A 13796-nucleotide genomic window follows, 5' to 3' on the forward strand; every position below is an offset into this window, starting at 1 on the left:
GTATTATATGTTACAGGTGTACAATATAGTGGTTCACAGTTTTTAAAGATTATACGCCATTTATAGTTATTACAAACTGTTGGCTATATTCCCTGTGTTGTACAATATATCCTGGTAGCTTATTTTATATATCAGTTTGTATCTCTTAGCCCCCTACTCCTATATTGCCCCTCCTCCCATTTCCCTCTCCCTACTGGTAACTGCTAGTTTTTTTTTTTCTGTATCTGTGAGTCTGTTTCTTTTTTGTTATATTCACTAGTTTGTTGTATTCTTTAGATTCCACATATAAATGATATCATCCAGTATGTCTTTGTCTGTCTGACTTATTTCACTTAGAATAATGCCCTCCAAGTCCATCCATGTTGTTGCAAGTGGCAAAATTTCACAACTGAAGTGATAGAGGAATTCTCCCAGTTCCTTTTGTCTCACCATTCAAGCCTTATAAATAGCTATTTTTCTAAAAGTTCCAGCAAGCATAGTTTTAGAGAAGACAGACCACAGAGAAGACATGGGCTGAAATATGAGCCTTGATGCTTTCCAGCAGGGCAAGGCAGTTAGCATTTCTGAGGCTTGTTCATTCACGTACTATTACTGTGTCTACTGTTTAAGGGACTGTGCCATGTTCTGTGCAGATGCTTAGTAATAATGGTGGTGATGACAGTTTCAATAGCAGCTTCTGCTTAATGAGCTTGGGTTGTATGGTAAGCATTGGACCCAGTGTTTTCATGCAACTTTTCATTTAGTTTTTCCATAAACCTTTAAGATAGGCAGGATCCACATGGGGAAGTTAAGGCTGAGAGTCTAATTAACTTGCCTAAAAGCCACACAGCTTGTAAATGACAGATAGAGAATCAACCTCAGTTCTGTTGGACTTCAAAGCCCATGTTTCTAACCACCAAGTCACCAAGATGACTTACACTGTAATCCTGAATTCAAGCGTTTAGGGCTGTGGAGAGGGATTAAACTGTGTATGACTAAGATTGGTGTCCTTAGAAAGATACTAGGTTATCAGACGACAGATATAAGACACTAGGGGTTCAGTCAGCAGAGAGTGTTTTCATCTGTGGAGATCAAAGAAGACTTTGTAGAGAAATGGTTATTTTAACTCTGAAATCTGGTTATGATTTGAGGATGAGATATGCATGTGCATGGTGGTTAGGAAGGGGCTTCTTCCATTCCGGGTGCTTTAGCAAGTGCTATGCTAGAAATTTCTGAGGGGGATGGAGGGAGGAGGGGTAGATTCTGTATGGCACAGCACATTCTTAGTCAAAATAAGTATTGGATTAAATATATCTGTATTTATCTTTGCAATCTATATCTACCTATATCTCTATCTATCATCTATCTATCTATCTATCTATCTATCCATCCATCTATCTCTATCTACTTTCTATCTATTTATCTATCATCTATCTATCTATCATCTGTTTTATAGAAACTAATTTCATTCCTAGGAATATGTCCCTAAAAATAACCTCACCCAGATCCATAAAGAAATATGTGCCATGATGTTTTCCACAACACTGTGTGTATGGGGAGGGGCGCGTGGTGCAGGGCAGGAGAGCCAGAGGGCATAGGCAGTGGATACATAGTGAAGCTTATGACAAAGGCTCTCCTTGGCCTAACCTTAGTCAGGCTCCTCTAAACCTCCAATGCCCCAACCGTGGGCTCTCTCTTTGGCCCACGTAGCCTTGTCAGTTTTAGTAAGAATCCTGCTGGGTTAGTTTAGCAAGAATCCGCCACCCTCAATATCTTATCATCCTGCCTGCATTCGGCAAGAATCCTATAGAGTCAGTTTAACCAGAATCCCCTTGTCTCTGATGTCTCCTCCTAGTGAATTTCCATCCCCAGCCCTTCACCCTGCTCCTTAGCTATAAATCCCCGGGGCCCTTGTTAAATTTGGAATGGAGTCCATTTCTATGCTGAGGTCTCTCTTCCCCTATCACAATAGTTCCTGAATAGAATTTGACTTCATCACTTTAACTTCTGCCTGGCTCTGGTGTTCCTTGATACCTGCCCTGCCACAGTTAGTGATACCAACAGGACCCTGTGGGGCTCCTGGGCACAAAAGCCTTCATGTGTCCTCCATTCCTTTGATTAGAGGAAATAGGCATCGTTCAGCCTCTGTGACCTTCCCTGAGTTCCAACTGGGAGGTTCAAGCAGTTGTTAGTTAGGGAAGGGAGGGGATGCAAGACAAGGGAGGAAAAAACAGTCAAGAGAAACAATAGTGCAGCCTTGGGGCAGGGTCCTGGTTCCCCATCAAGGGATACACACAATATCTTTAAGCTGTTTGGCAGATACTGAACCCCCTGCCAAGTGGGAGAGTTTAACAATTAACAATGGTATGCTGCCCACAAGCATGTAGATCCCAGACCAGTTGGAACCTGAAGGTTGATGATGCTGACTCTTACCTCACCACCAACCCATCAGAAGAATGTCCACAAGCTGATCACACCCTCTTTGAACCATTACTATAAAACTTCTCACTACCCCCTCCAAGTTGGGACACACAGTTTTGAGGGCATTAGCCCACTGTGGCACTTTTGCCTGGCAAAGCAATAAAGCTATTCCTTTCTACTTCACCCAAAACTCTGTCTCCAAGATTTAATTGGATTTGACTTCATAGGAGAACACATAGCTGCAGGCACACATCTTGAAAGCGTAATGCTGGGTGGAAAAAATAAAATAAAATATAAAACACAATACTATTTATATAAATTACAAATACATGTACAAAATAACAATGTGTCTTTATAAAGACACTTACAAATAAAAAGGTAAACATTAAGCACGTAGTTATAATGCTATGTGGGATGGGAATGGAGAATGGAAATACAAAGGAATAGTTGAGTAAATTAAGAATTTACCCAAATTGAGGATGATAATGTGTTATGAATTGAGGGACATAATTGCCTCAAACCTCTGAGATTCACCCCCTGACCACCCTTCCCCCAACCCCCATCACACGCACACACCTGGCTGGGGCAGGAGAGGCATCAGGAAAGGCTGTACCTGTATGCTGATGGCAAGTTAGGTGTTCATCAGGTGTGCAAGGAATTCCATGATTCTTGAACATGGATCTTCCCCCAAGATCTGGACAGTATGAGCAACAAATAGGCCTAGAATCTTAGGAACTGAATATTGCATGCACAGTACACGAGGATAGAAGAGAAAGCAAGGGGCATGAGGTGGGCTGGGTAAGACATCAGTTCCTACTGGCTTGTGGGAGATGCTACTTCTATGCAGAGCTTTGGGTGTGTTGCTCAGGCAGGGGTGACCCCTTAAAAATATTGCTCCAGGACAGACACAATCTCCCTGTGGAATCCTCCTCCCTTACCTTGGCATCACACACTGGGACTTTCTTGTGTTTTCTGCGGGACAAGGTACAACCCTTTGGAGGTTGATGTATGTCATGTGGGTTTCTAGGTAAGCTAGCCTGGGCTCTCATCTCCTACATGGCTCCTGAAACTGTCCTCTACTATTGGAAGACTGGGACTGTCTGTCCAGAGTCCTAGAGCTCCTTCTCCCTTATTTTCAAGAGGGTTCAAGGGCATGGGACCAGGCCAACTGGATGAAGAATGACTCAGGGGCACATGGGATAGATACTGGATGAGTATCCCTGTGTCCACTGTCCTATGATCCAGATCATACAATTGTCCAGGAGTCCTGTATGTGTTGTCGTTTGACTTGAAGTTAGTTTCCATATTTTTAACCTAAAGGCAGTCAAAAGAGTCCTGAGATTAGGATCAGTTAGAGGTATAATAGAGTGATTAGGTATAATAGAGGTATAATAGAGGTATAATAGAGTCTTAATGATTCCAGGTTTTTAATAGGCCAAAGCATTTCTTGGTGGCTGGGCTGAATTCCCTCACATCATGGACCAGCTTCTGCACATCAGAGACATGCTGGAACTTGCTGGAATCATGTGGGATGAAAGTGCATAGTGGGAGCATAGAAGGGACAGTGCCCTTCAATGGCATCTTGCCCTGCCATGGGCATGGTCAGGTTTTCCCTCCAGGGGATTGAGACACCTTAACAGGTTGTTCACCTCAGATGGCAGAGCCAGCTCATCAGACAGTATCCTGGCCATTCACCTCATGAACACTCAAGAGGAAGCTTCTGATTGGCAAGTTGTTAGATCAAATTCTGAGTTTTCCTTCTCCACAACTGAAATTGCAATTGTTCCTCATGGAAGCCCATTCATTCACAAAGACAGGAGGAGTATGCCTGAAGTATTCAGCATCAGCAAGAAAACAGGGATATTGGAGTGACATGAGCAAGAGAGGGAAGTAGGTGATGAAGTTGATGGGCAAAAGCTGGGGTGCTCACAGAGGATGAAGCTGCAGGGACTTTGGCTTTTGTATGGGTGATTCGGAGACACTGCAGAGGTTAGAGCAGAGGAGTGACATGATTTGACCCAGGATTGAAACAATTTTAGAAAATAGAGACCCTGTCTTATTTACCTGTGATATGCTAGTGCAAGCACTTTCCCTGGAACATGGGAGATGCTTAATCAATTTGAACAGAATTGTAGTACATTATGAAAAATAAACAAGAAAAAAATATGACACTGTCCCAGATCATTGATAAAAGCATAAGTTGTACTTATTAAATTACAATTTTTATTTTAAATCTCAGTGTTTACATGCTGCCTGGGACTTATATACCCATGTTCCTCTAGCTCATTCCCCAAAGGGTATCTGATGAAAGCCAGCTTTTTCTATAATATTGACACATATTATCAGTACTATCCTATTGCTGCAGAACCTCTGTGTCTACTTTGCACCTCTGCCTGGCCAGGGCAAATTGGCTTTCATCAGTTTTGTTCCTGATCCACAAGTTGTGAAAAATATTGGGCTGGTCAAAAAGATCGTTCGGGTTTTTCTCTAAGAGGTTCTGGAAAAACCCAAACGAACTTTTTGGCCAGCCCAATACTAAGCATATTCAGATGTGAGTTATACTGGTAACCCAGACCATAACTATTACAATCCCTAGGAAATCATGAAGCCAAAATAGCTTTTCCATTCAGAAAACAAAAAAAGGTTTCATCCTCTGTCCCCAGCTGACATGCATGCTCTCATGGAGGACTTGTCTTTGATCTGCTGTATTTATTATTTTTGGTTTATTTGATGTGGGTTTGTTCCCTCCTCAAGGCTGGAAGCCCACTAGAGACAAACTTCAGGAAAAAGAAGTAGATGAAGTCCTGCTTGTGAATTTCTCTGGTCTCTTGCGACAATTCCAGAATGACCCTCTTCAAAAGGGTGCTAGTACTTTGGGTGGAAGCCTGGCTGGGAGTCCCTAAGAGGGGCAGACTTCTTAGGACTGGAGCTCAGGGCTTCAAGTCTGAACATAGGGTTCCTGTTCCAGTTCTGCTTTCCATCAGCTGTGTGACCTTGGGCACGCCACTTCCTCTCTTCATGCAAAGAGGTTGGGAAGAAGTGTTCAATGAGCCCCTTTCATGGACTCAGCACTGGGTCACGTGCTAACAGTGCAGGAGAACCTAATCCCTAGAACAACTCTGAGCTGAATATTTTCCCATCTGATAGAAAAGGAAAAGGAGGCTCAGAAAGCTTCAAAGTGTCTCAAAGACAAGTGACCGATGAATGGCAGAGCTGAGTTTTGAAACCAGAATCAGTGTGTCTGCAAAGGTCACACATTTACATTGCTTCCTTCTTAGCCTGGGCTTATTCCTCTGTCAGATGAGTTTACTGCTTATTCTCCAAGGTACTTCCAGCTCCAACAATTTACAATTGAGTGCGTTGGATTCTGATAGCACAGGAATTCATTCTTAGCACCATACCTCTATTGTATGCATATCATATCCTGCTCCATCCTCTGATCCAGACTTTCCATCCATAAAAGCTGGTCCCCCATTTCCCACCTAACATCTCACCTTCGCCTCCCATCACTGCTCTCTGCTTCGTCCCAACACTTTTGGCTTTTGTTTCCCATGACCCGCTCATTCGTCTCTTATCCTTCTTCAAAAGCTGCTTTCTTTTCCTCCACCTACCTATGTTATTTCCTCCTCCAGAATATCCCTGTGCAATGCTCACTTTCTCTTTTTTCCAGGCTTACCTCACTTTTACCTGAGAGCTTTCTTGGTTAAATAAATTATTGGAATGACTTTGGAAAAGTCACCTCTGTATTTGGTTTTCATTTGTAAATTGAAAGCGTAGTGTTAGACGGTCTACACAGCCCCTTCCAGTGCCAACTTCTGTGATTATAAACAAATCTGATATCTTCCTTTTCCCTGTGTTCCCTCAGCAGCTGTGGACTTCATTTTCATATGAGGTTGATTTGCAGTTTCCACCATGCTGCTTTGTTTTTATTCTTGGATTTTTGCCATGCAACAGTTAGGTGGTTCACCCTAGACTGTAAACTCTTGGAAAGGATGAACCCTGTGACCTCCTCCTCCTTATTCCCTCACTCCTATCCCTGGGCCACAGGACAAATTAATGAACTCAGGGGCTGTTCAACCAATGCCATCAACTGTTGGACAGAAGACAGGTGGCAAGTCCCATCCAGAGCCTTGGTTGTTTTTTTTATTTTTTGAAGACAAACAAACAAACATATCTTTAGTTACACATTGGTCTTAGAATTAGGTCTTAGCTTTTGGCTTTTCTACAATTGACTCTGTTAACACAAGTTAGCTGAATCTGTGTCTATGCTGTTGATTATGAAGAATGATCTGGATCTCCTTGTGATGGCCTCTGGATTTCAGGAATGAAATTTGGGTCCTCTTGGTCTGATGGAATGAATGCATGACACTTTCAGATTCATCAGGGAGCTGTCAGCACCATTATGTTTATATTGAGGTGTGTTCTAAATGTTGCTATCTCCAGGATATGCTCTTGGTATTGTGGTGGTAGATGATTTATTTATTCAGTCATTCATTTGAATATCATTTTATTGAACACTTACTATGTGTCAGAAACTGGGGGTAAAGAGATCCATAAAACCTGGTTCTTGTTCTTTAGAAGTGCTTGGTGTAACAAGGAAATCAATACTAGAACAGTGACTATAGTGCAGAGAGATACCGTGTAATAAAGGTATCATAGAAAGTTCTGAGGAACTAGGGATTGGTTATAACCAGTGGCATCATGGAAAATACCACAGAGGAATTGAATTTAGGGCTATGCCCTAGTGAGATTTGGCAGCAAAAAGGCAGAGGACATTCCAGGATGAAGGAACAGTCCGCACAAGGCATGGGGTGAAGGGACTGGTAAAAAGGGCCAGATGGTGAAAGGCCTTATATGTCCTACAGAGGAGCCTGTAGGCCAGAGACTCTCAAATTTTACTGGGTTGAAGGTTTACCCAGGAAGTTGGCGGAATATGAAGATTTCTGGGACCCACTGATTTGATTCAGTTGGCTTGAAGTGGGGTTCAAAAATCTATATTATAAGCCTGGCTTTTAATATTCTGATGGAGGCAGTCTGCTAATTATCTTATGCAAATATTGCTGTTTTGCACTTGGCAAGGGGAAATACCAAAGTGTGACGTCATCAAACTGGGGTTTTAGAAAGATAAGTATAACAAAGTATGGCAGGTGGATTGAAGAAGAAGCATTTTATTGTGAAGGTTTGCATGAGAAATATCTGAGGCCTGAACTATGGCAGCTGCTGGTGGTGATGCAGAGAGCCCAGACAGGATTTAGTGACTAAATGGAGACTGGGGAGAGGGAGGAATCACAGGTGCCTCAGGAGTTCTCACAGGAATAATTAGGATCTGTTGGTGCCATTAACAGGAAGTAAAATGTGTCTGGGGGAGAAGATAAAACGTTTGGTGTGGGACTTACGAAGGTTTTGGTGTCTGTGGAATCTACAAATAGAGATTTAATTGAGTTCTCCAAATCTGGATTTGGGAATTATAAGTATGTAGAGAGAGGATTTTAAGAGTAACTCTGGAAGTGAGACTAGAGAAGGGCAAAGAAAGGCAGAGATGGGAACCCTATAACAAAGACTGCAAAAGCAGATGGGTGGAGGCTCACAGGACTCAGGAGAGGGGAGGATATTATGAAGGGCTCTTTCTGCATCAGCCTGGGGCTGAGGTACAGTTTTCCCCCTAGAGGCAAAGAGGGGCATTGCAGTAAAGAGAGCCCTAGGTGGCGCTGGAAAGCAGGGGGCAGGCATCCACACGTGGTGAGCGCTAAAGGCTGTGTGAGATTAGGGGTGTGTTGAGTTGTGTGTGTATGTGTGCACCTGGGTGTGTGTGTGGCTAAGAAACATGTTCAGTTATGCAATGCAGATCTAACAGGAGCCTTCTATGTGCCAGCATCTGACAATGCAGAGTGCAAGGTGGGGGAATGGCAGCCAAAATGTGGAGCACACCCAGGGTCAAGAGTCAAAAGAGCAAGGGAAAGTGAGAGCCAGGAGCTGTGGAGCCGGCAGTGGCCTGGAGGAATGCCAGAGGAGGGATGCTGATACACACTGCCAGTCTGGGTGAGATTGAATGTGGCCGGAATGAGACTAATGGGAGAGGACAACAGTCCATATGCCAAAGAGGGATGACAAAGACTAAGAAGTGGCTTGGAGATTGACATTTGGAAGGAAGGTCACCAGTGTTTTCACCGAAGCCCTCCTGAAGAGTAAATGGAATATGAGGAAAGAAGAAGAGAGGAAGGGATTCTCGAGTTGGAAGCAGGATGAGATAAGATTAGGCAATTTGGTCCATGAAGCTTATTGGCACAACTTGAGGACCTAAAAAATTTGTTTCGGACAACTTGACTTTCAAAAGTTAGTCTTTCTTTTAAGAGCATATTAAAACTTAAAAGCATCATAACATGCTTTTCTACATATTGAAATAACTTCTTAGCCTGTCAGTTGTTAATACTTGCTTTTCCAGGAATTTTAGGTCTTTGGTAATAAATCAAATAACTATTCTAACATAAAAAATAAAACTGTCCTTTATTACTGAAGTATTTTTTAAATAAATATATCCCTTATGTTAACTCAGATTCATGTGTGTGTGTGTGTGTGCAGGAGTGTTTGCACAAAGCGGGCGCATGTATAGATGTGGTATGTCTGTTTATTTAATCAACAAAGACATTTTGTATGCTATACTTCAGACAATGTAGGTGTTGGCATATACCAGTGAGGAGGAAAGACATGGTGGTGCTAGTTGATATAGTTAATTGAGATTTGTATCTCTGCAGCCAAATTCTTTGCTGTTGTATGGGCAAGGGAGGAGGGGCCTAATCAGGAGGGCTCATCAGGAAGATAGGATAACTCAGTGGGCCATAAGATCAAAAAGTTTGATCTTATTCAGAGATGCACTAGTAAATGGGTTCTCTGGGGATTGCTGGAGGAAGCCCTGGTAAGTAGTATTTGCCAATTACTGTGGTGTAAATAGTCCTACCATGTAAATCATGGCTGATTTCAAACTACCAACATGACGTCGCTGATTGTGGAGCTGGGGCAAGAGATATACACAATCTGCTCCTGCAGGCCAGGACAAGCCTGCTCCCGCACTGTACTGACTCTTTATACAGGCAGAGAAATAATAACGATACAAGAATTCCCCACGTTTTGAAAGTTTGCTTTGCGCTACTTCGTTTTTACAAAGACCTATATTAGTGCCTGTTTTCGGTAACCAAAAAAAACCTGAAGAATTTTTGCTTTTATGAAAAAGGCAGAAAATGAAAATAGCATTCAGTGTTTGTTTTGCAGTGAGTGGTTATAGAGGCAGTGCACACCCCAGCAGTGAGAGTGGCACTGCCAAGCTCCTTCCCGGAAACTACGCTCAGTATCTCAACATCAAGCTGCCAGAGCTTTGACCTGTGTCTGGGAGCATCTGTGCTTTATCTTGCAAGATGTGTCCTAAGGTAATTGCTTCTTTATTTTATGTCATTTCAGCTTACAGAGGGTTTCATGGAATGCTCTACTTTCTGATAGAGGGAAACTCCTTTCATTTATGATGCTATTCGTGGTTCACCAGGCACTTTGATATATTTTTCCTCAGCTGCACAATACCTTGAATGTGCTATTAGAGGATATGATTTGAAGACTATGAACAATCTCTTTGGCTAGCCACAGGCCGTAAATTATCATCAAGAAAACTCTCTTTGGCTTAACATTCATCAACAGAGACTGTATCTTTAATGAACAGAATACAGGATATAAAATGCTGATAACCTAGAATAAGACAAGGGAGATCTTGATTGTAGGATATCATTCAAGAGAGAAGATCTGAAAGAGGTCACAGAAAGGGAGGATTGGGTAGCCAGGTAAGGAAATTATTCAAAAGGGAGGATTGGGTAGCCAGAGAAGGAAATTGTTCAATATCTTTGTTAATATCCAAGGATGTTAAAGACATATTTTTTCCTACTCCATAATTTTGCTTAGGGCCTGGCCTACTCCTAGGTCATAGATTTTGCCAAATACAGTTCATGCTCCATTATCCACCCTATTGGAGGAAAGTTGGACAACATAACTCAGAACAGTGGACACATTGAAAGGTATATACAATTGGATTCACAGAGGATATAATGCTTGTTTCTTAGTATCTTTACCATGCTGTGAATGTTTTACCTATTCTCCTTCTGTAACTTAACCTGCTCATGGTAAGTCATATTGTAGAGAATTGAGAAAAGTCACATAAGTAGTACCACCCTAGATTTTTGTATAATTGTGGGGTTGGGCTGGTTATGCCTCCTTGTAAGCAATTTGATAAAGTTTTATTTGAGTTACTTCTAATTAGAGGATGAAAAAACTCTTGTCCTAGAAAATGAAAACACTTTTTCTGAAAGAAACATATTTAATTCATTTGGCCATAAGCTTTTTAAAAAATAATTAATTAATTTTTGGCTGCGTTGGGTCTTCATTGCTGCGTGCAGGCTTTCTCTAGTTGCAGCGAGCGGGGGCTACTCTTTGTTGCAGTGCGCGGGCTCTAGGCACACGGGCTTCAGTAATTGTGGCTCATGGGCTCTAGAGCGCAGGCTCAGTAATTGTGGCGCATGGGCTTAGTAGCTCCACGGCATGTGGGATCTTCCTGGACCAGGGATCGAACCCATGTTCCCTATATTGGCAGGCAGATTCTTAACCTGCACCACCAGGGAAGTCCCTGGCCGTAAACTTTAAAGTATATTCTGGTATGTGTGTATGTGTGTGTGTGTGTGTGTGTGTGTGTGTGTGTGTGTGTGCGCGTGCGTGCGTGCACATAAGCCCAACTTCAACTACTGTTGACTACAGAAGAAATCAATATCTGGCCACTACAGTTGTGGGCTGTTATCACTTGGTGACAGTTGATGTATTGGTGGTCGGCAATGAGGAGAATGGTGGGTGTGCATCCAATCAATTTCTAGAGCATATTTTATCTGGACAAGTAAGAATGGCTCAGCATCCCATTTGTCATTTCTGCCCTTGAAAGTAGAAGTTGATAAATGAAAATAACTTTTAGCTCACCAAAGCACACGCTTTTCTACATCCCATAGTGCAGTTTCAGGGCAGGGGGAGAGAAAAAGATAACAGCTAACCCTTAGTGGAATTTGCGGGTACTGATAGTTAAGTGAGTTGGTCCTGACAATATTGACAGGAAAATTGCCAATCAGAAAAATGCTGTAATCTCTGTCATGAACATCCTTCCTCCTTCTATCTTTGTGATGAAAACCAACACATCCTTCAAGGTTTATCTCAATGCCACTTTTTCATGAAATATTTTTCTGATTTTCTTACCAAACATAATCTATTTTGACTTTTTCTGTTACTTGCTCTGTGCAATTATTTTTATTATTTGTCCATGCTCCCTACCAACCCTTGTAATCCCTGGGGCCAGTAACAACAAGAGTTTCACAAATAGGAGAGGTTCAGTAAATATGTGTCGAATTCAATTAGTTTGAAGGCACTCCAAGTACAATGGAAGACCTTCTATCCAATGCGATTGCTACAAGTATTTTTTGTTTAATCAGAAAAAGGTAGGAGCGGACCCCAGAGAGCTTTGAGCAGCCCCACTGCTACCAATGGCCTGGTTACCATCACAACATGGAAGGAGTTGCAGCTGTCCGGGGGCAGCCCAGGCAGCCTCACACTGGTGGCACCTGCCAGTAGGGACAAGGAAGTCATAGCAACGAAGGTTTTGGAAACAGTAAAACGGTTCAATATAAGAAATGGTTATGGTTTCATCAACAGGAATGGCATTAAAGAAGATATATTTGTACACCAGACTTCCCTAAAGAGAATAAGCTCAGGAAGGACCTTCACAGTGTAGGAGATGGAGAGACCGTGTTATTTGATGTTGAAGGGGAAGAGGGTGTGGCAGCAGCAAATGTTTCCACCATGGTGGTGTTCCAGTCTGGGCAGTAAATAAGCAGCAGACCAGGAACCATCAAAGAACCACCCACGTGGTTCCCGATTACATGCAGAAGGACCAGAATTGCAAGAGCAGATCGGGGAGAAAAATGAGGGATGGGAGAGGCTCCCAAAGGCTGGGCCAGCACTGGGGACCACACGCCTCATCTTGCCCCACACGGAGAACCCATGGGCGCCCACAACGTTCCAGTCCTCCTGGGCAGGGAGAAGAGGGAAGGTGCTGACCACCTGGGTGCCGGAGAGCAAGGTGGACCCCTAAGAGAGATCGGGTGATAAACAATGGTTCCGCAGGAGCCCTCCTCAGGGCAGCCAAAGAGGACCGCAAGAAACAAGGTAAGGACAGTGAAGGAGAGGAAACCCAACGTCAGTGGCCACCTCTGGGGGAGTACCGCCACATCTGCAATTACAGATGCGGATGCCCGGGAAGCCTAAAGCACAACATGGCAAAGAGACAAAAGCAGCTGAGAATTCCTTCGTGTGAGGCTTGGCAGGGCGAGGCTGAGAAAATGCCAGCTTACCATTTCTACCACCTTCCTGTTTAGCCACCTAACAAGAAGAAATGAATATGAAATTCCAGCAATAAGAAATGAACAGAAGATTGGAGCTGAAGACCTTAAGTGCTTACTTTTTGCCCATTAGAGCAGATAGCTAGAACCATCTGCATTATTTATGCAGCATGGGGTTATTATTATTTTATTTATTTTAAAAAATTTATTTATAGCCTGGTTTTTCGCCATACACCTTTAAAGGGTTTTAAATTTTTTCATATCGAGATTTTTAAGAACCTCATTTTGAATTTGTAATAAAAGTTTACAACTTGATTTTAAAAAAATCAACAAACTGCACACACTGCAAGCAACTGTTCATAAAGCTCTTAAATAATTTTTTGTTGAAGTAGGATAAGATGGGCAATCACTTAAAAAAAAAAGCTATATGTATACCATAAACCATTTTACTTAAAACCTACATTCATTTGTCAAGTTTTTGACAGGGCACCAAGGACTCTGCTTTGAATATGTTTTCACCGATTTGAGTCCCTGCTTTTCTTTCTTGCATTCATCCTACTCATAATGAAAAAATTGCAAATTTCCAATGTCAGTGTCTTCAATGTGGAGGGAGCGCTTACAGACCCTTGATGCACAATCTGAGTTCAGTTAACTATGAAAAATCCCCCCCAGCCTGTAATAGTTGTCTCTATTCATTCAGCTGGGGTTCTTTAGAGGTGTCCTGTTCAGTATAGCTATCACTTGCCACAGGTGGTCACTGAGCACTTGAACTGTGGTTAGTCAGAAGGAAGATGTGCCAGAAGAATGAAATAAACGTTGGATTTCCAAGACTTAGAACAAAAAAAGAGCATAAAATAGCTCATTAATGATTTTACACCATTATAGGTTGAAATGATGGTGGTCTGGAATATATTGGGTTAAATAAAATACATTAAAATGAATTTTACCCATTTCTTTTACTTTTTAAATGTTACTACAAGAAAATGT

The 13796-nt window shown here is 42.3% G+C and overlaps 1 pseudogene; it reads left to right on the forward strand.

Annotated features, from left to right (window-relative positions):
* Positions 1-12576, forward strand: part of LOC137209670 (Y-box-binding protein 1-like) — a 137576-nt pseudogene extending 125000 nt beyond the window's left edge.
* The last annotated feature ends 1220 nt before the right edge of the window (positions 12577-13796 follow it).

Source organism: Pseudorca crassidens, chromosome 2 (assembly GCF_039906515.1).
Source record: "Pseudorca crassidens isolate mPseCra1 chromosome 2, mPseCra1.hap1, whole genome shotgun sequence".
NCBI lineage: Eukaryota > Metazoa > Chordata > Mammalia > Artiodactyla > Delphinidae > Pseudorca > Pseudorca crassidens.